The following is a 25,080-nucleotide window of genomic DNA, read 5'->3' as shown; positions in this document are numbered from 1 at the left end:
CCCTTATAAATGTCGAATATTGCTTTAATTAGCGTGTTTCCTCTGTTGTCCTCAGAATACGTGATATGTGACTTCTGGTTATAGTATTAACCAGTTATTAGTGCCCAACATAATTTTTGTCATAAATGTTCAAAAAGACAGGTGTAATAAGCAAATAAAAAGCTTTAGTAAGATTCCTTTAGAAAATGGAATCTTTTTAACTGGAAATGGAGAATTTTAATGGTTCTTACACTATAACATTCTTTATTATGAAAATCAACTTGGAAAATGTACATTATGGTTTAACATTTTCATTATAATTATTTGTATATAAGTATGAGAACCTTTGACCATCAGTGTCATCTCTCTGAAGTTAAATATTTGGTATAAAATAAATCTCCTGCCTCAAAGTATTGGTTATTTAACAACTCCATCTGTTTATTTTGACCCTTGGGAAAATCTGTGTCTTTTACTCTTGGGGCAGCTAAAATTCTTTGTCTGTAGGGGCACTTTCTGAGTTTGGGCTGATCTTTTTGCACAGGGATTTATACAGGAGCAACTGCTAGTAGCTTTGAGAGTTAAACACATCATTCTTCCTCACGTGGAAATGAGATATAATCCTTAGCTTTGGGTAAAATGTTTTAAAAACATTATGAATTTATAGTCTGTGGAAATTCTTTTGCCTGTGCCATTCTTGAAACTGAATTTCTATTCCTCTATTTGCTTCTGGTCTTACCAAAACACTCCGAAGAACTTTTGTGGTCAGCCTATCTAAATGGAGATCTAAAATTGCACATGTAAGGATATGAAAAGTAATGTAAAATGGAGTATAGTGTGTTGCTTCAATCAAAAGCAAAGCCTATCAATGTTTGCTTTGCAACTTCTTCCAGACATTGAGTAAAAACAGAAAACCCCCTTGTCTGTTATTTTAGGAAAGATATACTTACCCTATTGCTAGTTTAATCTCTTCCATAACAGAACAATAGGAAGTGCCCAAGTTAGCAGTCATGAAACAAAATAAGGCCTTTGGAATTATGATGCCAGTAAAATATAAAAGATGAAATAATTTTAAGTGTTGGTGGTTTAAAAATTATATATTGTGATCATACTGACCTGATTTTAGAATAGGTGCCATTGTATTGTTTGTCCTCTAAATTAAGAATTGCTTCAGGCTTAAAATTTCACGTTAGCATTTCCATTGGTAAATGGCACACTTAAGTGTAATTATTGGAGTGGACCACCAAGGTTTGCCAGATAATCTCTCCTGAAGGAGAGAGATTACCTCCTAAATTTTATGGTATTGTTAGAAAAAATAATACCATAAAATTACTTTAGAGTGCCTTCTAATATCTTTTTCCCAAACTGTACTGAAATCAATTATAATCTTCATTGTTAACGTTCTTTTTTGCAGTGCAATAAAGCATGTAATCCTTCAGCTATTTGAAAAGGCTGTACTTTTAATGCATGTTTTTCTTATAATTTTTCTCAGTCATGGTCACAAAAGCCATCAAGTTCACAGTTACTGGTATATGGGTCTAGTTAGTGGAGTCTGGTCTGAATAGGAAGATGAAGCAATCACAGCTCCTTTAATAGCTATGATCGAATGTAGGATCAGTATGTAAAAATGAAAAAAAAATCCTTGCTTGACTTTATGGACAAGATATTACTGCACAGATTTGATTGAAGCTTTTTGTCCAGTGAGTCCCTCTAAAGAGACTTGTGTTATCTTTATTAAGCTTAAGCAGTTGGCTTTAATATCTTTTTTTAAAAATAGGCATATTATTCAAATTAAAACATGCAAATTTATACATGCTTTCATGTTTATTGATAAGTGGCAATATCATCTCATGTTTTGCTTCATTTCTGTAAAATATAGACAATAAAATATAAAGTTAAGTCCTACATTTTTATGAAAGGCACTTGTAGGGATTTGAATTATAGAAAAATATATACTTTACTGACATTTATAATTTTATCTAAAGACAGGATTATTCAGTACTAAGTTTAGTGATGGTCACACAAATATGAACCAATGTGAGTTTTATTTTTTGTTTTTCATTAAATTTTGATCATACCCCAAGGCTTCTGGGGTGCAAAAAGGGAACCTGAAATCAGACAGGTGTTTAAAAACATTAAACACCCTGATATGGTTTGCATCTTTGTGATTTTCTCTGCTGCCCTGATAGTTCTTTAAGGTTCTGTCATTTTCAATCAACAGAGTACATGTGATCAGTATATCTGATAAACTTGTCAATGCCTCTTTAAAGCAGGATTCCCCAACCTATTCAATTCAGACCCCCCTGCTTCATTTCAAGTGTCATCTTGATAAGACAGAAAGATGTCACAAGCAGCTGTGTACAGCCAGCTCAGTCTACAACTAATTTGTGCAGGAAAAAATTAAATCAGGAGGTAAATTATTTCATGATTGCTCATTCCCAACAGAGTAGGGCATCATTCTGAAGAAAATATCAAATAATTGGTTTCAGGCCGTGTCAGACACATGCAATTCCCTTCTCTAATGGCTGTGTGTGGTAGCACCAGGCCTCAGGGGTCAGCAAGGAACTGGAAATAGCTTAGTGCCAGGCACGGCAATAGAGAGACGAAGCACATAGGAAATGAAGTGGCAATAAGTGCAATCCATAGGGGAAATGTGCTTCACTTGGAGTTTAATATATCGGTTCAGAATCTGGCAGGAAGCCATTCAACAATTGTTTACCTTTTTGTCAGCATCTGCATCTGTTCTGTTTTGTAAACAGCACTTAACTCTCAGTCGGTAAATGCTGGAATCAATAACAACTGTTAAGGGATTACCTTAACCCACCCCTCCCCTTTTTTTCATATTCTATAACAAATGCATACTACAAACAATGTTTGCCTTAGATTAACAAGGAACAGACATTAACAGGGTCAAAGGGATTTGGTTGGGAACATTTTATAGCTTCTTGGGTTTACAATAATTATATCTGTGTGATTTGAGTATATTTTGTAACCTATCCAAATTAAACTGTTAAAAAAATGCTAGCAAGCAGTAATGAAGATGATTTTTTATAATTATCTTAAGTGCTGTGTATAGAAAACTGCTGGCACTGTTTGTAATAATTTAGTTCTGTGAAATATTGTGTATTACAGCTGCTATGCAGAAATATTAAGTTGCCTTTTGCAGTTTTAGGAAATTAGTGATTATATCCAGCAGTACTAATTATTTTAAACATAAAATTATTTTTTAAAAATTACATGCCACAGGGAGTCATAAAAAAGGGTTGATCTGTGACTAGTCTCTATAAAACTAAATATAACATCAGTAAATATAAAAGAAAGAGTAACACTACTTTGACATTCATTATCTTCAGGAGAGACAGAGTAAGTTGATGAATGCTCTTATAAATGCAAGATTGTTACAATCCTATGGCATCACTTAAAAGTGAGTATCACCAAGATCAGAGGAACACGTTCTGGCGATTGGGACTTAAGCATGCATCTCCTGTGAATTGCTTTGAAAACTCCTTAAAATTTCTCCATACATAATTGCTAATTTGTCTTGTTTTTACTTCGTTAAACTACTTTATATTTGATGTAATCAAAACTAATTCAGTTATCAGAAGAATTCTATTTTTACCTGTATAATAAGCATTAAGCTTAGTTTTCCCCATTAATTTTTCTCAAATATGTGACTTCTTTAAACATTTCAATTACCATATACCACAACTAAAATTTGGGAGTTGTTTGATGAGGTTACTTAGTCTAGATTTACATTCTTTTACCTATTTTGTTTTAGATGCCTTAAGAGTTTGGTGTGAATCTTTCAGTTTTTTGACAATCATTTTGCTATTTCCCTTATCTAAATTGTTTTGGTGATGATATTCTGATAGTGTGTTATATTTTTATGAAATAGGTTTGATAAGGATTTGTGGGTTTGGATACATCTTTTTTACTCGTATTGAGACTGGAAAATGCATTGGCTTCCTCTTCTTGACTGTTCATATTATGCTTTTATTTGGCATTCTGTTACTGTGTATGACATTAATTACTATATGGTAATATGCAAGTTCTATACATATTGTAAACTCATTGTTTTCACCTAGAATATCTAGATTTTGCTGCTTTCATCATTTTCAGAATCACAATCCATAAATTTGCATTTCAAACTGTTTTATTTGAATGAAGTATGGCATGTGTTCAGGTCTCTTTAGAAACTAAAGAAGACCTGCCTTTTATAAGTGTACATTCTATCCAGAGATAGAGAATTTATTTTATTAATCCATTTCATTATGAAATTTATGTGATTAAATAAAAAATAAATAACATTGAATACTACTACATGCACTGATCAAAAATATAAAGAACAAGCATATTTGTAATAGGAAGATTTGTCTCCAGATTAGAACCTGCCTAGAAAATCACAGACAAAATTTAGAAATAAACTTTGACCTTTTGAAATTACTACCTTTACTAAGAAAAAAAAAAGGTCACATATTACCTGATACCTCTCTACAAATTTAAAGATTATAAAAGTGAAAGACTTTAACTCCATTGTTTATACTTGCTTCTTTAAAATCTCTGATAGGAATATCTCGTTTCTGTCAATTCATGTTAAATATTTAAAATCACACCCAAATCACTTAGTATGTAAGTTAAAAATTGTTATGTTTTAAATCTCATACAACAGGTCAAAATATTCAAAGTTTGGTAGTTCTTAAAATAATCAAAGTGGCTACCCTGCACTTATGTTAGGATTAAAGTTAACTATCTCTAACAGAGCTTAAAAAAATAGTAGTGGTTAATAGAGTATATCCTGATGGAACATGTAAGGAACTAATGGCAGGGAGGTGGGGGGTAAATCTGTGGGTCATTAGCTAATTTTTAAAATTGCTTCTTAAAAGTAGCACTTTGTTGTATTAGGTGAAGGTGATAATTATTCCCCAAGCAAAGGAAAAATTAAATGGTAATTAGCAGGTTATGAAGTGTACAATAGTAGTTAGAGCATACGCAGTGCTTTCCCACTGGTAGCAAATGCTGTATGAGGACAATAGAGTCAACAAATTGCTGATAGTTAACTGTATTTTTCAAACCCTGCAAAATAATATCCAATATCATGAGGTTTAGTTATTCATACCACAGCAACATTTTTGTATTGAAATCTTAAATTGTAATAGAATTTGAAATTTCTCCTGAATTATTATTTTAAAATTTATCCTAAGCTTGATCGTTTACATATAGTAAGTTTATCACTAATTAGGCCTTTTCTTTTAACACCTTGAAGGCTCTGTTCACTTATAGTTTTATTTCCTTGTTTTTTATTTAAGATAATAAACTAATAAAAAAGATAGATATGGCCATTTTTATACTAATTTTAAAAGAATTTGAATGAAATTAGCTTTCATAGTCATCAAATGAAAGTTGCTTAATTGTCTATGTTTTCATGATTTGAAGCATCTAATCTTTATTGGTGATGTGGTAGAGCTGTCATTTTATGTTTTTAATCATTATGCCATAAATTTGATTTAATCTTGAAAATTGGCCTATACATTTAAGTTAATATCTCTATGAAAATGACATGAATACTAAAATTCACTTTTTAAATATCACATGGACATAATTCTAAATATTAACTTTGATTTATAATAAATAAAATCGTTATAAGGCATCTTCTGTTAATATAGTTGGGATTTCTCTGGGATAGAATAGATTTGTCCTTTTATTCAATAGTGATAATGTTTGTCATCTGAAAGTTAGAATTTTTACACATTAAGGTAAAACTTGATCTTTATGTTGAATCACTTGCAAAAATGAGCTTGTTCACCTAATAACACTTTATACTGGAATAACTCATGCTGTGAATTCTTTATTGTTGGTAGCCACTTTGGATAAGAACAAAGGGGCTTGGCTGCTTCCCCAATTTATACAAGCCTTTGGAGCCTTCTAGCCTCCAAGTGAATTCCAAGCATGTAAGTCTCACTCTGGCAAAACTGGAAATCTTGGCTTTACAAACAACTGCAAATGGCAGGTTTCTGATTCTCTTGCCTAATGTGGGTGAGAGCAAAATAAGCTGATAAGAGAGGGGCTTTATAACTTTTCCTCCAGCTTATTGTCCATTTAGGACAAGTTACATAAGACAACCCTTAGCCTTACATGAAATTCCCATTTATTGTTCAGATTTACTTTGTTTCTCTTACTTGTAACCAAAAAACATGGAGAAATATCCTGTAAATAAATAAATGTTTACAAAACCTAAAGTGTTCTGATAAAATTCTGTTTATATGCTTTAATGAGCAGAGGACAATTTACATACTGATCTAGTTGAGGCTTTCTCCCTTAGTCTCCTTCGCATTTTAAGTACATGCCTGTGATCATAATCCTTGATACACAGGCTAGAGTCATAGACATCTCTTCCAGCAAGCCCTGGCTGTGCCATGCCACCTTGGACTAATGGTGAGGAAGTCTGACTCTGAGCACTCTGAACAGATGCCCAGCTCCCTGGAAGATGCTAAAGGCTGAAGGAAGCAAAGTAGGCTCTTCTTCCTTAGGAAGATACTCATATTTCCTTCCCAAGTGACCAAACCTTCCTTTGAATTGTTAAGAGAAATTTGAGCAGTTTCTGAATTGCACTGCTCCGAAGACTACCAAGAAGTGAAGGAACGATGCTTAAGGCCATGAGCAAGAGCTAAAAAAGAGGAATGTTAATTGTTGGGTGGAGGTGCAGTGTGAGTGCATAGGAAAAGGTACAACAGAGGAGGTGAGAAATCTCTGTTAACCTTAAATCAAGGTAAGGATATGCATGCTCATTTCTAGGGACCTTCCCAGTCAAAGGAGAAAACTAAAGTTTTTATTCTGATGGGAGAAAGGTAGGCCTAGAGAGGAAACATCTCCACTTCCAAAATGAATACCAAGAGAATTTCAGGAGCGCTCATTGGTTTTAGTTAATTTCAGAAAGAATTTAAGATTGTAAAAATGAAAGCGTTATAAAAGCCTTGAATTTGTGTCCTCTGTATTAGCAAAGAGAAAGAAATGATAAAATTGAAATTGTGTAGATTGTTCATTAAAGGTGTTGTGGGGAGCTCACTCATTAATTAAATTATGTGAAGAGGGCCTAGATTTATATTGTGGGAATGAAAAGAAGGAGAAAGAATGAGAGATTTTGAAAATGTATTAAAGAACTTTTACTTTTTGTGCAGTCTTTAATGCGCCATTAAAAACAAAGTCATACTAAATTATATATTCCATAAAGTTTTTGAATCTGAAGATTCTTCAAGGGCACCTTTGTTGATTTCATGATATCAAATATTTAAGACCTGATTGAGAACAAAATGATCCACTGCTAAAGCTGCATTTTGTTAGGAATGTATTTATTGCTTTTAAAAAGTTATCAAAGTAATATATTTTCATTCCAAAAATTAAAGTATCAAATATATATAAAGAAAAAGTCAAAGTTGTCAAATTCCCATCCCTCCAATCCCAAGCCCCAGGGTCACTCCAGTTAGTTGAATATTCTAGAATTTTTTCTTATGCACATAGTTAAGAATTAATGTATCTATTTGTCAGATGGTGACGGTAATACAACATTGTGAATGTGATTAATACCACAGAATGGTACACTTAGAAGTGATTAAAATGGGAAATTTTATATTATATATATGTTACCTCAATAAAAATGAGATCACACTAGACACTGTACAATGTTCTCTTTCACTTTTTAATATTTCTTGACGTCATCCCTTATCAGTGCAGTCAGATCTGACATTCTTTTCAGCAGTGCCATGATATTCCTTAATACAGATGTAGCATAAATTATTTGCATATAGTTAAATTTAAATTGAGTTTATTAGATTATTGACTCAAAGGGTTTAGAAAAATCTTCATTTTTTTCTTTGTAAAAGCAATACATGTCAATTTTTAAATATATGTATGTGAGGGTGGGGGATGTCTCTAAAGTATATAAAATTTAAAGTGTTAAGGTCTCCTTTACCTTCCCCACCTCTAGTTCCATACCCTAACATACTACCTGTTAATGGTTTGGTGTGTGCCTTTCCATACTTATGCAATGTGCAAATATGTGTACACTTGACAAATTCCTCTGCGTTTTTTTTTTTAAGATTTATTTTTTTTAAATTTCTCTCCCCTTCCCCCCCCCACCCAGTTGTCTGATGTCTGTGTCCATTCGTTGTGTGTTCTTCAGCGTTTGCTTGTGTTCTTGTCAGCGGCACCAGGAACCTTGTCTCTTTTTGCTGCGTCATCTTGCTGCGTCAGCTCTCCGTGTGTGCAGCGCCACTCCTGGGCAGGCTGTGCTTTTTTTGCACAGGGCGGCTCTCCTTACGGGGTGCACTCCTTGCACATGGGGCTCCTCTACACGAGGGACACCCCTGCGTGGCACGGTACTCCTTGCACGCATCAGCCCTGTGCATGGGCCAGCTCACCACACCGGTCAGGAGGCCCTGGGTTTGAATCCTGGACCTCCATGTGGTAGGCAGATGCTCTATCAGTTGAACCAAATCTGCTTCCCCTCTGCATTTTTAAAATTTACTGTTTCATGAATCTCTTTAATGTCAATACATATAAAATGGTCTTCACTCTTCTTTTTGTAGGCTGTAAGCTATTTTATTGTATGACTGTCATTATTTATTTAATAGTTTAATTAACGAGCCTGCATTGATTGACAGATATTTCCCAGTTTCTATTCTCTTTATACCTGTACTAGTATTTTTGAAAGTTTTATTCCTAGAAGATATATTCCTGGGCCAAAGAGTAGGCTAACTTAAATTTTTATATATAAATTTATATTGCCCTCCAAATCCAATATATCCACTAGGTTTTAATTGAAAATATTCAGAAGCATGAGTATCTAGATTGAGGTGTATGTTCATTTGTACATTTAGACATCAGTTCATTAAAAACATGTTCAAATCTCTGTGCTCTTCTGCCTCCTTCTGGATTATCAAGCCTATTGCTATCTTGTCAGCTACCTTCTCATTGCTGTAAGAAAACAGGACGAAGTGATGGGGGTGGGGAGGGGCCCTTAATGCTCAATGTCTTATAGCTGTTAGGATTTAGGGAGCAGGCAGACTTGGCTTTGCATTCCAGCTTTGCCACTTAGTAGCTGTAAAGCCTTCAATATGTTATTTATCTTCTTTGAGTGTCATTCATTTAATCTATAAGATGGAGATGATAATAAAGCCTACTTCACAGTATCTAAGTATTATTACAGATAATAAGTATTATTACAGATAATATTCTTATTGAATATTATATTTTATCTTTAAAGTGCTTCATGTGTTGTCTGTAAATGTTTTCAATTTAAAAATAAATAATATAGCAGGTATAGCTTAGTATTTGGGCAACCGCTTCACATGTATAAGGTCCTGGGTTCTACCCCCAGTACCTCATAATAAATAGATTGATAGATAGATAGATAGATAGATAGGTAGGTAGGTAGGTAGGTAGGTAGGTAGGTAGATAGATAGATAGATAGATAGATAGATAGATAGATAGATAGATAGATAGATAGATAGATAGAATAATAGTAATGAAATAGGCTAAATTAAAATAATAAATGTATCTGAAGTTCTTCTTGGTTTATTCTCTTGATTTCGACTATCACTAAGTGTGAATGACTACCAGATCTAGCGCCACCCCTCATCTTACTCCTGAGCTTCAACTTCTAGAACTAAATGGCTGCTCATTTGGTTCTTTGGATGTTCCATGGACACTCCAAACACAACGTGGATAAGCTGGAATGCCTTATAGCATTCCCTTCATCCCTGCTCCTCTTCTGCAGTCTAAGTTAATGCCACGAATAGTCACTCAAGCAGAAACTTTTACTCATATTCTCTTCTGCACCCCTCACCACATTATTGTTCATTCTGTCTCACCTCCTAAGTATTTCCAAGTCTATCTCCTCTTCATTCCTACCATAAAGTCCCAATTTGGGTTTTTGGTTTTTTTTTAAAGATTTATTATTTATTTCTCCCCCACCCCCCCCCAGTTGTCTGCTCTCTGTGTCCATTTGCTTTATGTTCTTCTGTGACCTTCTATCCTAATCAGTGGCACCGGGAATCTGTGTTTCTTTTTGTTACATCATCTTGCTGTGTCAGCTCTCCGTGTATGCAGCGCCATTCTCGGGCAGGCTGCACTTTCTTTCGCGCTGGGCAGCTCTCCTTATGGGGCGCACTCTTTGCGCGTGGGGCTCCCCTACGTGGGGGACACCCCTGCGTGGCACGGCACTCCTTGCATGCACCAGCACTGCTCATGGGCCAGCTCCATATGGGTCAAGGAGGCCCAGGGTTTGAACCGCGGACCTCCCATGTGGTGGGCTGACGCCCTATCCATTGGACCAAGTCTGCTTTCCCCCAATTTGGGTCTTAATCATTTCAGTTGTACTGTTAACATAATTTTGTGCTTTTTTTTTTAAAGTCCCTACTCTTATTCTTGTTTTCCTCTAAAACGTCTGCCAAACACACTTTAAAGCTCTTCAGTGGTTTTCATCACTGTCAGCAAAAGCCCCATTGACTTAGGACAATAAGTCAAGTCTTCCTTGACCTAACAGCCTCGTCTCATGCTTCTCCCCATCTCATATTTTTTGCCGCTGAACTAATGGAAAGCCTTACTCATGCTGTTTTGTCTCGTACCTCCTTAGCCTCTTCCACTTCTCTTTGTCTAGTTCCCATTGATCCTTTATTACAACTCACTTGTCATTTCTTCCAGGAAGTTTTCTGTGAGCTGGAGTCCCTAATTCATGTTCCCATAGCATCTTCTATGCCTTCCTGGAAGGTCTTGGCATATTCTATTCAAATATCCAATCAGGGCTCTGTCTCCCTATATGTATGCTAAACACCTCAAGAACAAGTAGTATTTATTTTCTCCAGTATGCAACCCACTGCCTAATATCTGTCAGGAATTCAGTGAATGTTATTTTTTTAGCTGAAACATTTTCTTGTAATAAATCTGGTGATAAGCTATATTGGTAATAGCCAATTATCAACTTATAAGTTGAGCTCCTGCAATTTTAAAATATTGTGCTAATGTTAATGGGAACTCCCAAATTATGAACCCCTTGCTTCTCACCTAGATGGAGAGATAAAATGCAAATTATATGCGAATCTCTGGGGATTATGCAGATAAGCAGTTACAGAGTTCTGAGAAGAAAGTGATTTCAGCAAGCAGAGATCCCTTCAGACTTCAGTTCAGCAGGGTGGACAAGATCTGGAGAAGGAGAAAGAGATAGCAGGAAGAGATGAACAAGTTTCCACTTTCTGTTGCTTTCCTAGAAATGCAGGGGGAAAGGTTAACTTGAACAATAGAATTCCAAAGTAAGAAAGTGCCCAGAATGGAGGGTTTGGTTGGAAGCCACACGACAAAAAATCCTGGCACTTGTTTCTTAGGTCTTCTGGCTTATCCCATCTCACCACTCAACCCAGAGAATTCTGACATGATACCTTACTCTGTAGTTTAGTTCCACTTTCTACCCCCTACTTCCAGCTCAACCTCAGAGCAACTAATATTTCTTTGCAGAAAAACTCCTCCAAGCAGTGTTTTCTGAAGTTTAAGATCAATGGAAAGCCTTGATTCTATTAATTGTTTCAAGTGCCTTCAAATCTAGGAGGTGAAAAAGACTAGACCCCAAACAATATGAAAAAAAAAAAAGGCATAAAATACCTTGCTAAATTCTCAGTGACATGTAAAACTTTAAGTACATTAGGAATTCAGGGAAGAGAGATTTTAGTGTAAAGAGCAGGTAAAAAAGAATTTATGAAGGATTTGAAACTTGAAGTAGATCTTGCATAGGCACAGGGAGAGGGAAAGAGCTTCCTTTGCAGTTCAGATGATACCAGCAGTGGTACTGGCACAGAGTAGCTATTCTGTAAATAATTGAAGGCATATGACCTATCAGGTGATATCTTTGTTCTTTAATTCTTTATCTCTGCTTCTTATGCAAAATAGGGGGCTTTTATTACAGAAGAATATGGTAGTTCACACACTAGAAGAAAGAGCATAGGAATCAAAGGATTTTTGGACGCGGGAGCAACTACAACTTGGCCTTATAGCTGTATTCCTCATCTGTTGTCTTGGTTTTTCCCTATCTGATGACTTCATCCTCAGACCAGTTTCTCCATGCAGTGGGGTATACAGCCCTTGACAGTTTCCTGCTCATGTTCTAACAACTTCCCTAGCACCTGAGTTAAAAAGTGTCAAGGAATGCTTCTGATTGGCTAAGGAATAAGCTAGTTAGAAGAAGGAGGGAAAGGAGAGCTGTGCAGATAAAAGCAAAGGACGAATGAATGAATTGTGTGATAATACCTAGCAGAAAGACAGATTAGGAAGGGTCTTGAAAATCGACCATAGATGTTTAAATTATACATGGTAGTTGTAAATGGTTTTCAAACAGGAAAGTAACTTGAGAGAAGTATTTAAGGAATAGAACTTGTCTAGTGATGTATAAGATGACCTGAACGAGATGGACATAAGGAAAACACCTAGAAGCAGCTTTCTCCCAGAAATCCAAGTGTAAGTTTTTGTTTTTAAAGATTTATTTTATTTTTATTTCTCTTTCCCCTTCCCCCGCCCCGTTGTCTGCTCTTTGTATCCATTCACTGTGTGTTCTCTGTGTCCACTTGCATTCTTGTCATGTGGGACCGGGAAACTGTTGCTTTTTTTATTGCATCACCTTGCTGCATCAGCTCTCCGTGTGAGTGGTCCCACTTCTGGGTGGGCTGCACTTTTTTGTGTGTGTGTGGGGTGGCTCTCTGCAGGGAGCACTCCTTGCACATGGGGCTCCCCTATGCAGGGGACACCACTGCTGTGCATGGCACAGCACTCCTTTTGTGTGGCAGCACTGTGCTTGGGCCAGCTCACCACATGGGTCAGGAGGCCCTGGGTATAGAACCCTGGACCCTCCATATAGTAGGCGGATGCTCTATCAGTTGAGCCACAACCACTTCCCTCCAAGTGTGAGTTTTGATGTTAGTTTATACCGAGGAGAAGCCGTGAAAATTGAGAACCACATGGCCAGGTGGTAGTCCAAAGAAATAATGCAAAGGCAGTAGAACAATGAGTGGTTTTCAAAGCACTAGCAGCAGCATCACCTGGAACTTAACAGAAATGCAAATTTGAAGGTACTACCCCAAAACCACTGGATCAGAAATGTTAGGGGTGGGCCTTGCAATCTGTGTGTTAACAAGCTCTCCATGTGCTTCTGAAGCACACCAACATCTGATACCACTGCAGTACAGCACAGTTGTTAAAAAACATGGACTGCGGAGCCATCTTCATTCCAGTTCTGGTTCTTTTACTTTCAACTTTGTGACTTTGAGCAATTTCTTGAACTTCTTTGTAACTTAGTGGTAAGTGCTATTATTAGCATTTTCCTCATAGAGCTTAGAGGATTACCATTAATATTTGTAAAGTGCTTCCAAAAGACCTGACACATACTAAGCATTATATAATTATTTTCTGTTATTATTACTGATAGAACTTGGTATTTGAAGGAAAGATATATATATATATATATATTTGTACTTTGGCTCTTGTTGATAGCCAAAAATTGTCTATATTATTCCAGTATAGAACTTACAGATTCAGATTGTTCATAAAAATTGCCTCCTGACCCTTGTACTTTATCCTTTGGTTGAAATCTGGTGCCATTGCTTTTTTTTTCCATCAAAGAGTGTGCTCAGTTTGTCACTCACTGATAAATATTATAACTTAAATTCTCTGAGCCTCAGTTTCCTCTTTACAGGTTCTGTAAAGATTAAAAATAGCATATGTAAAGTTTTTACCATATAGAAATGTTCAATTAACTGTAGCCATTCATCACTATCATCTCCATATCACCACCACACCCTTTTTAGCCATAGTCTCTTCCACTGTACGCTGACTTATCTGTGTCAACTTCTGTCTTTCACTTTCTTCCTGTTTTTCTAGGGAAAGGGTTGGCAAACTTTTTTTGTAAAGGAGCAGATAGTAAATATTTTAGGCTTTGTGGACTATATGGTCTCTGTCTCAACTGCTCACCTCTGCCACTGTAGTGCAAAGACAGTCATGGGCAGCTGTAACCGCATAAGCAAGGATGTGTTCTAGTGAAAGCCTATTTGTGGACCCTGAAATTTGAATTTCATATAATTTTCACATATTGTGAAATATTCTCCTTTTGATTTTTATCATCCACTTGCAAAAATAAAAACCATTCTTAGCTCACAGGCCATATCAAAACAGGCTGCAGGCTAGATTTGTTCCACAAAAAACTACAATGAGATGACTCCCGTTTGAGGGCACTGCCTGGGACCTTCACCTCGCCATCTTGGCCTCTCCATTACCTTCCTTTTTTATCCCTTTTCATCTACCTTTTTTTTTTTTTGAGATCCTGAGGCCAGGGATTGAACCCAGGACCTTGTATGTGGGAAGCCAGGGCTCAACCATTGAGTCATATCAGCTCACCGGAGTTGGTTATTTTTGTTTGTTTTTGTTTTTTTTTTAGGAGGCACTAGGAACCTCCCATGTGGGAAGCAGGTACTCAACTGTTTGAGCCATATCTGCTCCTGTTTTTCATCTACTCTTGTCTTCCTTTGTTTTCCATCACATTCCAGTTACCAATAACCCTGGCTACAACATGCAATCTAAGTGAATTTTAAAATATTTGTGTTTATCGACAGATTTATGTTTTCTATTATAAGGTGAAAATCAGATATGTCTAAAGTTTGTTCGTATTCTTAAAAAAAATGTCCAAGTGCCTAATTTTGCATCATTTTATATTGTTTCCATCAATTTAGGGGAAAAATACTCCCATATAACTAACCGTAACAGAAGAGAGTCCAGTATTGACCATTTATGTCAAAACAGGATGACAATCAACTTCCAGTATTTCCTTCAATTAGTTTTTAGCCATCGGCTTTTCTTGGCACTATGTAGTGAATGTAATGCTATTCTTGTCTGAACTTAGTTACAGAGATTAATGTACTCTGAGGAGACAGGGATGGCCACAGGAGACGACATGAGTGGTATGAGGCATGGCCCTTGCTGGCCACCCCTCCCCTCTTTCAGATCTCACTCTGTACCTCTCTCCAGTCTGTCTTCACAAGGGAGTATGCCACATGGTACCTGGTACACTGCAAACACATGACAAATCTTTGCTGGCTTAGTAAGTGAAACTCAATTAAAGATGCTTTTTGTAGATCATGGGCCTTATGATGGAAATCTGCTTCAAGGTGCTCCAAAGTTATGTTTTAGTTTTGAAGAAAATGTGACTTCACCTGTATGATGAATAACTGTCTGTTGAAGAAGGCAGCTAAAAAGGTAAAATTAACTATAGAACTTTCTCTACAAATACTATCACATGTGGGAAATGGCTTCTCAATTTCTAAGGCCTGCTTTACTCCCTGTTAGAATGATGAGCAAATGAGTACAAGTTTTGGGGAGTACAAAAGATTGCTATTATTACCATGGCGATCTCTTTTTTTTTTTAGTATTTATTTTCTTTCTTTCTTTCTCCTCCCCAGCCCCTGCCGCATTGTTTGCACTCTATTTGATGTCTGATCATCTTCTTTTTTTTAGGAGGCACCGGGTACCGAACCTGGGGCCTCCCATGTAGGAGGGGGGGTGCTCAATCACTTGAGCCACCTCCGCTCCCTGCTTGTTGTGTCTTTCATTGTGTTTGCTCACTGTGTCTCTTTGTCACATCATCTCGTTGAGTCATCTTATTGCATCAGCTTGCTGCATCAGCCTGTCGTGTCAGCTCACTGTCTTGCTCGTCTTCTTTAGGAGGCACCGGAAACTGAACCCAGGACGTCCCAGGTGGAAGACAGGTGCTCAACTGCTTGAGCCACATCTGCTTCCCATATATCTTTTTATAGTAATTTTAAAATGCATTCTTAGGCACTAAACTGCCTACCTGATAAAATGTGTGAAGACAATTGTACTCTTTACTTTTTTTAGTATGAAAGAAGAAAAATGTTAAATCTTTTGAAAGATTATGATTCAATTAGAAAATATATTAAGAAGCATACTCAGCAGGTATTTTCACTTAAATCCATCTTTTTGATGATGGCATTATTTTTATTCTAGTGCTAAATTTTTAAAATTAAGTTTTAACATGTGTTATTAAGAGCCAATAATGTAACATCTCTGTCATGTCATATTTCTTTAAAAAATGAGATTTCATTTCTCACATACAGCCTTAGACTATAGTAAAGATGAATTGTTAACTTACTTTAAATTTTTTCTTTAGGTTAATTTTATTGGTCATGTTAATAGAAAATAATACATATGATAAGAGATATAATTAACTGAGCTTTAGCAAAATTTGAGAACCAAGATATTAGGATGATATTTCATTAATAATGTGCCATTAGCTTAGACACTTAGACCTTAAAACCCATTTCATTACACTAGAGATGTCTTTTCATTAAGATATTCCCTGAAAGGGTCAGCATATCTAAGTATATTTAACTGGGAGTTAAACCTGCATAAAACAAAAGTCAGCTGAGAAAGTACTAAGAAATTTGCCCTGGCTTCAGTTCTCACTTTTGGCTGAATTCTTATGTAAGCAATTTTGGCTGAATTCTAATGTAAGCCTCTTCAACTAACAGTTGCCACATCAGGAGACAGATAATCTCTCTCATGGTTCAGTAAACAAAACCAAAACAAAACAAAAGAGAGAAAATAGGAGAGGGACAAGGATATTATACCCTTGATGAAAGAGTGAGAAGTCAGATCCCTTGTTACTGTGAGATTAACAGCTTTACCAGAGAAGATGGAATGAGGTGTGGGAGAATTTTGTTATCACTTAGCAGTAAGTTTAGGTAACATCCAGTGGAGCCAGTGTTGGCCTGGGAACCATAAAAAGGTAATAATAGAAGCAGTTTCTTTTCAGTTTTTCCCATTGACCCAAAAGAATGGCTTCAGATTGACAGTATCACCACTCCTTTCAATCACTTGGGTTTCTCTTGGTATGTGGAACAAGAGGATATTTGCTATATGGGCCCTCCAAAGGCAATAGCAAGCCTCCATGTCATGTGGGGGCTTTTGGGGGCTTGTGAGGATTTATTCCAAACCTGGTGGAATACATTTACCTATCTTTAGATCATAATTATCAAACTTGTCAGTGGGTGCAAAATTTAATTTAACAACTTTCTTGGCCTAGAACTATCAGAGAAAGAAGGTGTAGAAAGTACAGATTTAGTGTATACTAGCAATTCAATGTCTTCTAATAGAATACTTCGGGTGTCATATACCACCATCATAGTAGTGGCTGCATTGCTTTGTAGTAGTCTGTGTGTGTGTCTAAACTCGTGAAAGGTTGGAACCATTACTTATTTCTTGGTATATCTCCATCACCTTACCCAGTGCCTGAGTAGGCAAGAGAGTTGTCTGTAAATGTTTTGAGACAGTTTTATCAAATAGAATCACATGGAAAAACAGTAAGGAAATTATAAGGTAGAAGCTGAACTGGAACTATTTTGCTTGCAAAATGAATTAAAAGCTGCAGAGCTACAGAACTATGGGGCCTAATTCTAATGAATTCAGGCAGACCAAGGCAGAGGGTTTTAACCAGATGACCTATGGAACCCTAGGATCTCATTGAATCTTGGAACTTTCTAGAATTATGTGCATGCATTGTTTCTATGAATATAACTGTGCATGCATTATTTCTATGAACATAAATACATAGCTTTTATTAGATTCAAAAAAACATGATGAGCACTCATATTCAACAAAAAGATTCAGAACCAATATTTGAAGAGCTGACATGCCACAATTGCAGTGGAAATCTTGGAATAGGACTGCCATTCAGCTTTATAAATGTTTAAGCTTAGAAATGGAGTCCATTAAATAAATGAGTAATATTTAAAGTACCTTTTATAATGAACAGATCTCTGATATTACATCTATGGTTTCTCCCTCCCAAACATATTTTCTCTTAAAATTGGTATGCAAATAATTAATGTTAAACCTATTTAATATTAGTATTTTACTAAAGAAGCATATTTATGGTGTAGGCATGTCAAATAAAATGAGTTAAAAGTGTTTGGTTTTGTCTCTGTCATTTACCAGTATTTATCATTTTGAAATCATTCATTCATGTAGGCATCGTGATTTATAATAGGAATGCAATAATGGGAAAAATAATCTCTGCCTTTAAGGAGCTGAAAGTTTTAGGAGATTAAAGTCCCAAACTAACAATTATAATGTGACATAGTAATTGCTAAAATGAAGGTATGTGGCAGCATGAAGAATGGCAGACCAAGTTAGCTTGTAGTCTGAGGACATGCTTCTCAAAGGAGCTGGCAATGTGTCTAATAGTTATGGGGCACTTTCTTCCTCTTAGCTACTGTTAGATTGCATTAACTTGATTATACCTCATATACTATTTAAGTATAGAGGGGCTAAGTAACTTGCCTAACATCACAGAGCTGATAGGGAGCAGGGCCAGGTTTGAACACAGGCGGTCTGGCTCAGAGATTCCACCATTAGCTAACACTACATACTTCCTCTTTTTTTTTTTTTTTTTTTTTAAAGATCTATTTATTTATTTATTTATTTATTTCTCTCCCCTTCCCCTGCCCCCACCCCCACCCCGGTTGCCTGTTCTCTGTGTCTATTTGCTGCGTCTTGTTTCTTTGTTGGCTTCTGTTATTGTCAGCGGCATGGGAATCTATGTCTCTTTTTGTTGCGTCATCTTGTTGTGTCAGCTCTCCATGTGTGCGGCGCCATTCCTGGGCAGGCTAAACTTTCTTTAGCCCTGGGAGGCTCTTCTTATGGGGCGCACTCCTTGTGCGTGGGGCTCCCCAGCACGGGGACACCCCTTTGTGGCAGGGCACTCCTTGCGCGCATCAGCACTGTGCATGGGCCAGCTCCACACGGGTCAAGGAGACCCCGGGTTTGAACCGTGGACCTCCCATGTGGTAGACAGACGCCCTAACCACTGGGCCAAGTCCACCTCCTACATACTTCCTCTTATGCTTCAGGAGACATACTGTAAGTAGGAGTCCCCTGGATATTAAAACATGGGCAAAAGCCAAAGGTAGGAAAAGACAGGGAAAAATCCTACTTCCAACTTCAAAGGGTTGAATGTTTCCTGAAATATAATTTATTATTTTTATGATTATAACCTTTATGATCATTAACCTTTCCCAATAGTTCCTCTCTCCAGTCTCTCACCATTTAGAAAGATGTCCTGACACTTATCTGTGGGGCATTTCCACATATTCAGCGTGAGTCCTATTGCATTTTCATTCATTTTCATGGATATTCATGTCAGTGTGTAATCATTTATTCATTTGCTCATTCATTTACTCAATTTATTTAAAGTTTTACCATGTTTGGGGAGTACATATAGAAGTCTACTCAAAAGGAATTAGAAATATCAAACTCAGTTTTGAAAACTAAGATGAAAATATTCTTTATCTTAGTTTTACCTCAAATGCATTCCTAGTCATATACATTTGAGAAAAAAGTAATAGTTAACCAAAATAATGCTAGAGAAAGGGGCAAAAACAACTTCAATTTCTCCTTAGTATATGTGGCGAAAAGCAATGTCTGTGGGTGCTCTGCAGTTTTCTTGTTGCTTATGAGGTTTACATGACAAAGAAGTTTCTTTATAGACTCAGGGACATGGTGTTTGCATTCTGTTCTTTCCCCTGCTGTGTGGCCCCTTTGAAGCAGGCACTCGAGGCTCAGTGCTCCTTCAGGCCACTGGCATACCACTTTGTGCGCCAAAGAATCCCTCTTGCCATCAGGAAGTAAGTTGGACATTGGGAAAAGTACTGCTTATTATTTGTTTCCTATGCAGTCCTTCCTGACTCCATATTATAATATTGTTAAAAAGTTTTCTTTGCTGGAATAAATATATTCCATTTGGAATATGTCATGAATTTCATCTGGAATAAGAAGGTTTTGAATAACTTTTGTGTGTCACCTCTTTTTTACATCACTTGCCTGGTGACACTGAGACTACCTCCTCACTGAAAATGGATCCATTTACAGTCAATAAAAGGCTGGCTAGTATTAATTTTTCTTTGGGAAAACTGAAATACATGCCTTTTAGCCTATTATACTGATCCACCAGCTTCAGATTATCTGATTTTCTAGCTTCTCATTTTCACCTATATCTTAGTGCTATTATAAACAAGAACTCTGTTACTAATGGTCTTGGAAAATAATATGTGCTTTTAACCACCACCTATATTTTTTATGGTTTGTCTGATTTAGCTGGACTTTGATATTTATTCCAAGTGCTGCTGTATTGTAGATCAAAATGTGAGGAGCTCTAATATTTCTCAGATATATTTTTAATGTTTAATATTGCTACAAGAGATGAAGTTAATAATGTTTTAACTATTAGTCACTAAATGAAAAACACCCCTAAGTAGTATGTTCTACATGAATTACATATATATAGAGAGAATGACTTTTATTTTCTTGAATTTAGGATAACAGCTCTATGAATATCTGTGCACATTTTCCATTATAGAAATAATCCCCAAATCTATGTTGTCAAACAATACTAGAAAGGATATTCATGTAATACTGCAAATTATTTATTTATTGAGTTGTATCTATAAATACTTATTGATTAGAAGAATGCATTTTAAGATTCAGTATAAAATCTTTCTTTGTTCTAAGCTAAACAACTGTTACTAGGCCCCATTGGATTTTATTCATTTACTTATTTAACCTGCTTTTTTTAGTGCCTACTTTATTTACATGATTATCCTGGAAGCTGGGATACTATTGTGAATAAGACAGACACAGGCTCTGGCTTCAAGGAAATCATTTTACCTTTGTGATGAATATGCCTAAAGAGTTGAAACTATTTTTTCTTCTAAGAGCACTTCTTCTTTGCCCAGGACAAACATGTAGGGTCTGCCCTGAGATATGTCCTACAGGGAAGTGGACTTGGCCCAGTGGTTAGGGCATCTGTCTACCAAATGGGACGTCCGCGGTTCAAACCCCGGGCCTTCTTGACCCTGCATGTAGGGGAACCCCATGCGCCACGTAAAGAGAGCCGCCCAGTGTGAAAGAAAGTGCAGCCTGCCTAGGAATGGCGCTGCACACACGGAGAGCTGACACAGCAAGATGAGGCAACAACAACAAAAAAGAAACAGATTCCCGTGCCACTGACAACAACAGAAGTGGACAAATAACTACACACGGCAAAATGGACACAGAGAACAGACAACTGGGCGGGGGGGTGGGGAGGGAAGAGAAATAAATAAAATAAATCTTAAAAAAAAAAAAGATATGTGTTACAGGTGTTGCATATTTCTTCCAGGAAAAAAAAATTGGAAATGTATTGGCCATGGAAAACGTGGAGATTTCTTATCAAACCATTGATGTTTTATACAGTAGTGCCTCCTTTCTGCAACCAAAATCCAGGTGTTCTGACTTCTAGGGAATGATTTCCAACCATCAACGTTTTTAATTAGAGTTCATAGACCCCTCAGGCAAGGAGTCTCAAACTTTTTTTTTAAGATTTATTTATTTATTTAATTCTCTCCCCTCCCCCCCACCCCGGTTGTCTGTTCTCTGTGTCTTGTTTCTTTGTCCGCTTCTGTTGTTGTCAGCGGCACGACAATCTGTGTCTCTTTTCTTGTTGCGTCGTCTTATTGTGTCAGCTCTCCATGTGGGTGGCGCCATTCCTGGGCAGGCTGCACTTTCTTTCGCGCTGGGCGGCTCTCCTTATGGGGTGCACTCCTTGCGCGTGGGGCTTCCCTACGCGGGGGACACTCCTGCGTGGCACAGCACTCCTTGCGTGCATCAGCACTGCACGTGAGCCAGCTCCACACGGGTCAAGGAGGCCCGGGGTTTGAACTGCAGACGTCCCATGTGGTAGTCGGACGCCCTAACCACTGGGCCAAGTCTGCTGCCAAGTCTCAAACCTTAGTACGCAGAAAGCTCACTTGAGGCACCTTGCTGAACAGACATTTCTGGATCTCATGTCCCAGAGATGCGGGGCCTGGAGATGATGCAGGAGTTTGCATTTTTAACAATGCAAATCGTGGCCCATACTGTCCTAACATAGCCGTGCATAAACTTCATGTAGTTCTGTTTTGCTTGGAACAGATACTGCATGGATTTTTCCAAGGAGAGGGTCTCTGTCTCTTACTGGTTTCTCAAAGGGGTTTGCAAAATACCTTGATAATATTAGGAACAGCAGTTTATAAGTAGAAGTGGGCACTGATAAATCAGCTCAACAGTCAGCCATAAGAACCCACAGCTAAAAGTCTAACAATCGAAGGGATAACTAAAAAGGAGATATTAATACTAGAGTATTACAATAATCCAGAGCAGTGTCCTCCAAACATTTGTTTTTAAGAAAACGCCAGAAGTGAGTAGATGTGTTGATAAACTGATATTCCTTGGTCAGAGAAGTTTGAGGACTATTAAGTTAATTTTTTTTTTTTTTTACTGTGGAGAGTAGGGTGTTGTCGTCTGAGCTAGAAGGTGAAGCTGGTGGAGCAGAAGGATGGGCGAGCAGTCTGAATGCCAGAATAGATAACCATTTTGCTACAGCATTTGTAATTGCTTGTGTACTTAGCTCATTTCCACCATCTATATGGCAGTCTCAATTGGCACAGACTTCTGGTATGAATATTGAAGTACAATTCAGAAGAAAATTCCAGTGATTTGAACAAAAGTTTCTGGGAACACTTCATTAGTGAGGCAGAAGAAGACTTATAGTGATGCACTTTTCCAATGTAATGGCACAGTGGGATTGTGGAGATGGTGTATAACCTTACCCCAAAATGCACATTGGTATAGCCCACCAGAAAATTCAGTCATTTGATGAGGTAACAAAATGCATCAGTTTCACACTAAATGAGCAGTTCATGGAGAAATTTGTTGATCCTGGGAACCACTATAGTGGGATTGATCTCCTTAGGACCTTTCTTTGGTGTTGCCAATTCCTTTTACCATTTGTTAGTCTAGGTTTGATGAGCTTTGGGGCTTTGATTGGACTTTGTGCTTGTATTTGCCAAAGCTTATATTCCACCATATTCATGGGCATTGTCCAACTCCTTGCAGGTCTGGGTATGCTGGGCTCAGTAAGTTATGTTACTGGAATTGAACTACTCCTCCACAAACTAGAGCTGCCTGAGAATATTTCAGGTCAATTTGTATGGTCCTTTTGCCTAGCTTGAGTCTCAGCTCCCTTACAGTTCACGGCTTCTGCTCTCTTTATCTGGTCACTCACACCAACCAGAAAGAGTTCACCTTGATGAAGGCATATTACATGGCATGAGTGGGAAGCTGCCTCCTTTACAATGAACATTTTCATTGTTTAAAAAATATTTCTCTTGCCTCCTTCACACTGCTTTTAGTTTAGTTCCCACCCTACCCCACCCCCGGATAAACCATTTTATTTTGAAAATCCATTTTACTCATATATACAAATATCCTTAGACACAGTTTTTTTTTCATGCCACTGAAATTCATATAATTGACTCTAAGGGATTCCATCTTTCAAACAAATCAATCTAGTTTCAGTGTCCAGAGAGAGAGAAATGGGTGGAGACTTGACACAATTTGTAAAAGAAAATTTATAGTAGGAAACTGACCCGAAGCAATTTCTGCTGTCTATTAGGCTTGTCAGTAAAAGTAAAAAAACTGTATCTCTTTAAGTAGGAGCTCTTTAGTTTATTTGGAGAATCATGGTTTAGGATCACGATCTGTCCTATCGAGTAATATAGGACGTTAGTTTTTATAAGGAAACTATAAGCTTACAATTTAATATGATGCAAAACCAAATGTATGGTTGCCTATGTACCAGTATGTATATTCAAGATTTCTTTGGAGGAAGACAGTTCCATGGTGATAAATAATCAAGGCTTTGAAGAAAAATGGCCAGACTGAAGTCCAAGAATGATTGTATACAGAAAAAAGCCAATCTGCTGAAGTGACTTAAAGAAGAGCAAACAAAAACGATCTTGAAAGAAGAGGGAAAGAGAAAGTGATTTAATAAAGGAAAAGTAAAGGTGGTCTCTGTTGAGGGAAACCCTTTTCAAATTTGGTTAACAGTGAAGAGTAGAAGGGCCAGAAAAATAGTTATGTATAGGCAGCTAGAAATCATAAGCTAAGCTGTGATGATTAGAACTCTAGCCCTGTGAGTTACTGTGGAGAAAACAAGTCAAATAAGTTTGAGATATGTTACTGCCATCCTTTGTGTTTATCTTTGTTTTAAAATGGTCTTTCACAAAATGAATTGATCACAGAATTATTTTTCCTATAAATTAAGAACTCTCACATTGTCCATTGGGAGAACATGTTGCTAATAGTGGTAGAAAAGGAAGAACTGCTAGGTAATGACCCTCCACAATAATCATTGCTTCTTGGGACAAAGACATTTAGATTTATGTCATACCTATTCTTCTGCCTCTTTCATTATTAAATTATAATGTTTCATTATATTAAAATGTATTTACCTCTAAATAATGTTGTGTTTCTGGAATACTTGATCCTTCTAAATCCAGATTATGAAGGTAAGACCTTCATATACAATTCTCAGACAATGTAATTTTTAAATAGGTAACACTCTTAGGTTATAATGTTTTGACTCTGATTCTTCTTAGAACACTTCTTTGCTTACTTTATATACATTCTCAATACTTCCAATTTAGTATTGAACTACACAAAGGCTTCTTCAATACATTTAATTTCTAGTCAAGCTATCATGTGGCCCTTCATTATAAAGAATTAGGAAGGATTCTTAAAGTCTTTCAAAATTTGGTTTGCAAATATTTTAGATTCCAAAGCGTCCCCTTTTAGGATTCAGAAGGTTAAACTAGCCCCTAATCTCCATGAGCAAATCTGAAAAGAAATCAAACTGGCCAAAAAAGAATCAAGAAGCAACTAAATGAAATATAATGTGTTTATTTTGTCTTTCCTTTTGATTTTGGGAGCGTGATTTTCCTGGCAAAACCTTAGTTATATGATGCTGTACATGCTTGTGATTTCTTGCATGCCCATGGAAGAATAGCAGATGTGAGTGGAGACTTTAATGTATGTGGGGCTAATGTCAAATTTAAGATGAAATAGAGTTTCTTATAGGTACTATTGATTTTTTTAAAAAAATCTTCTCCATTTAAGGATAGGACTAAATTCTGCAATTTAAATCGG

The 25,080-nt window shown here is 36.8% G+C and overlaps 1 protein-coding gene and 1 pseudogene across 9 annotated transcripts in view; both read left to right on the top strand.

The window, feature by feature from the left end:
* KIAA0825 (KIAA0825 ortholog) overlaps nt 1-25,080 on the top strand; it is a 447,444-nt gene that overhangs the window by 95,108 nt on the left and 327,256 nt on the right. The window lies entirely within an intron of this gene.
* Nucleotides 12,425-23,206, top strand: LOC139439829 (claudin domain-containing protein 1 pseudogene; annotated as a pseudogene).

The sequence above is a fragment of the Dasypus novemcinctus genome, chromosome 2 (genome assembly GCF_030445035.2).
Source record: "Dasypus novemcinctus isolate mDasNov1 chromosome 2, mDasNov1.1.hap2, whole genome shotgun sequence".
In the NCBI taxonomy this organism is placed as follows: Eukaryota; Metazoa; Chordata; class Mammalia; order Cingulata; family Dasypodidae; genus Dasypus; species Dasypus novemcinctus.
Note: the sequence above shows the minus strand (reverse complement) of the source record. Positions and strands in the feature narration are given on the sequence as shown.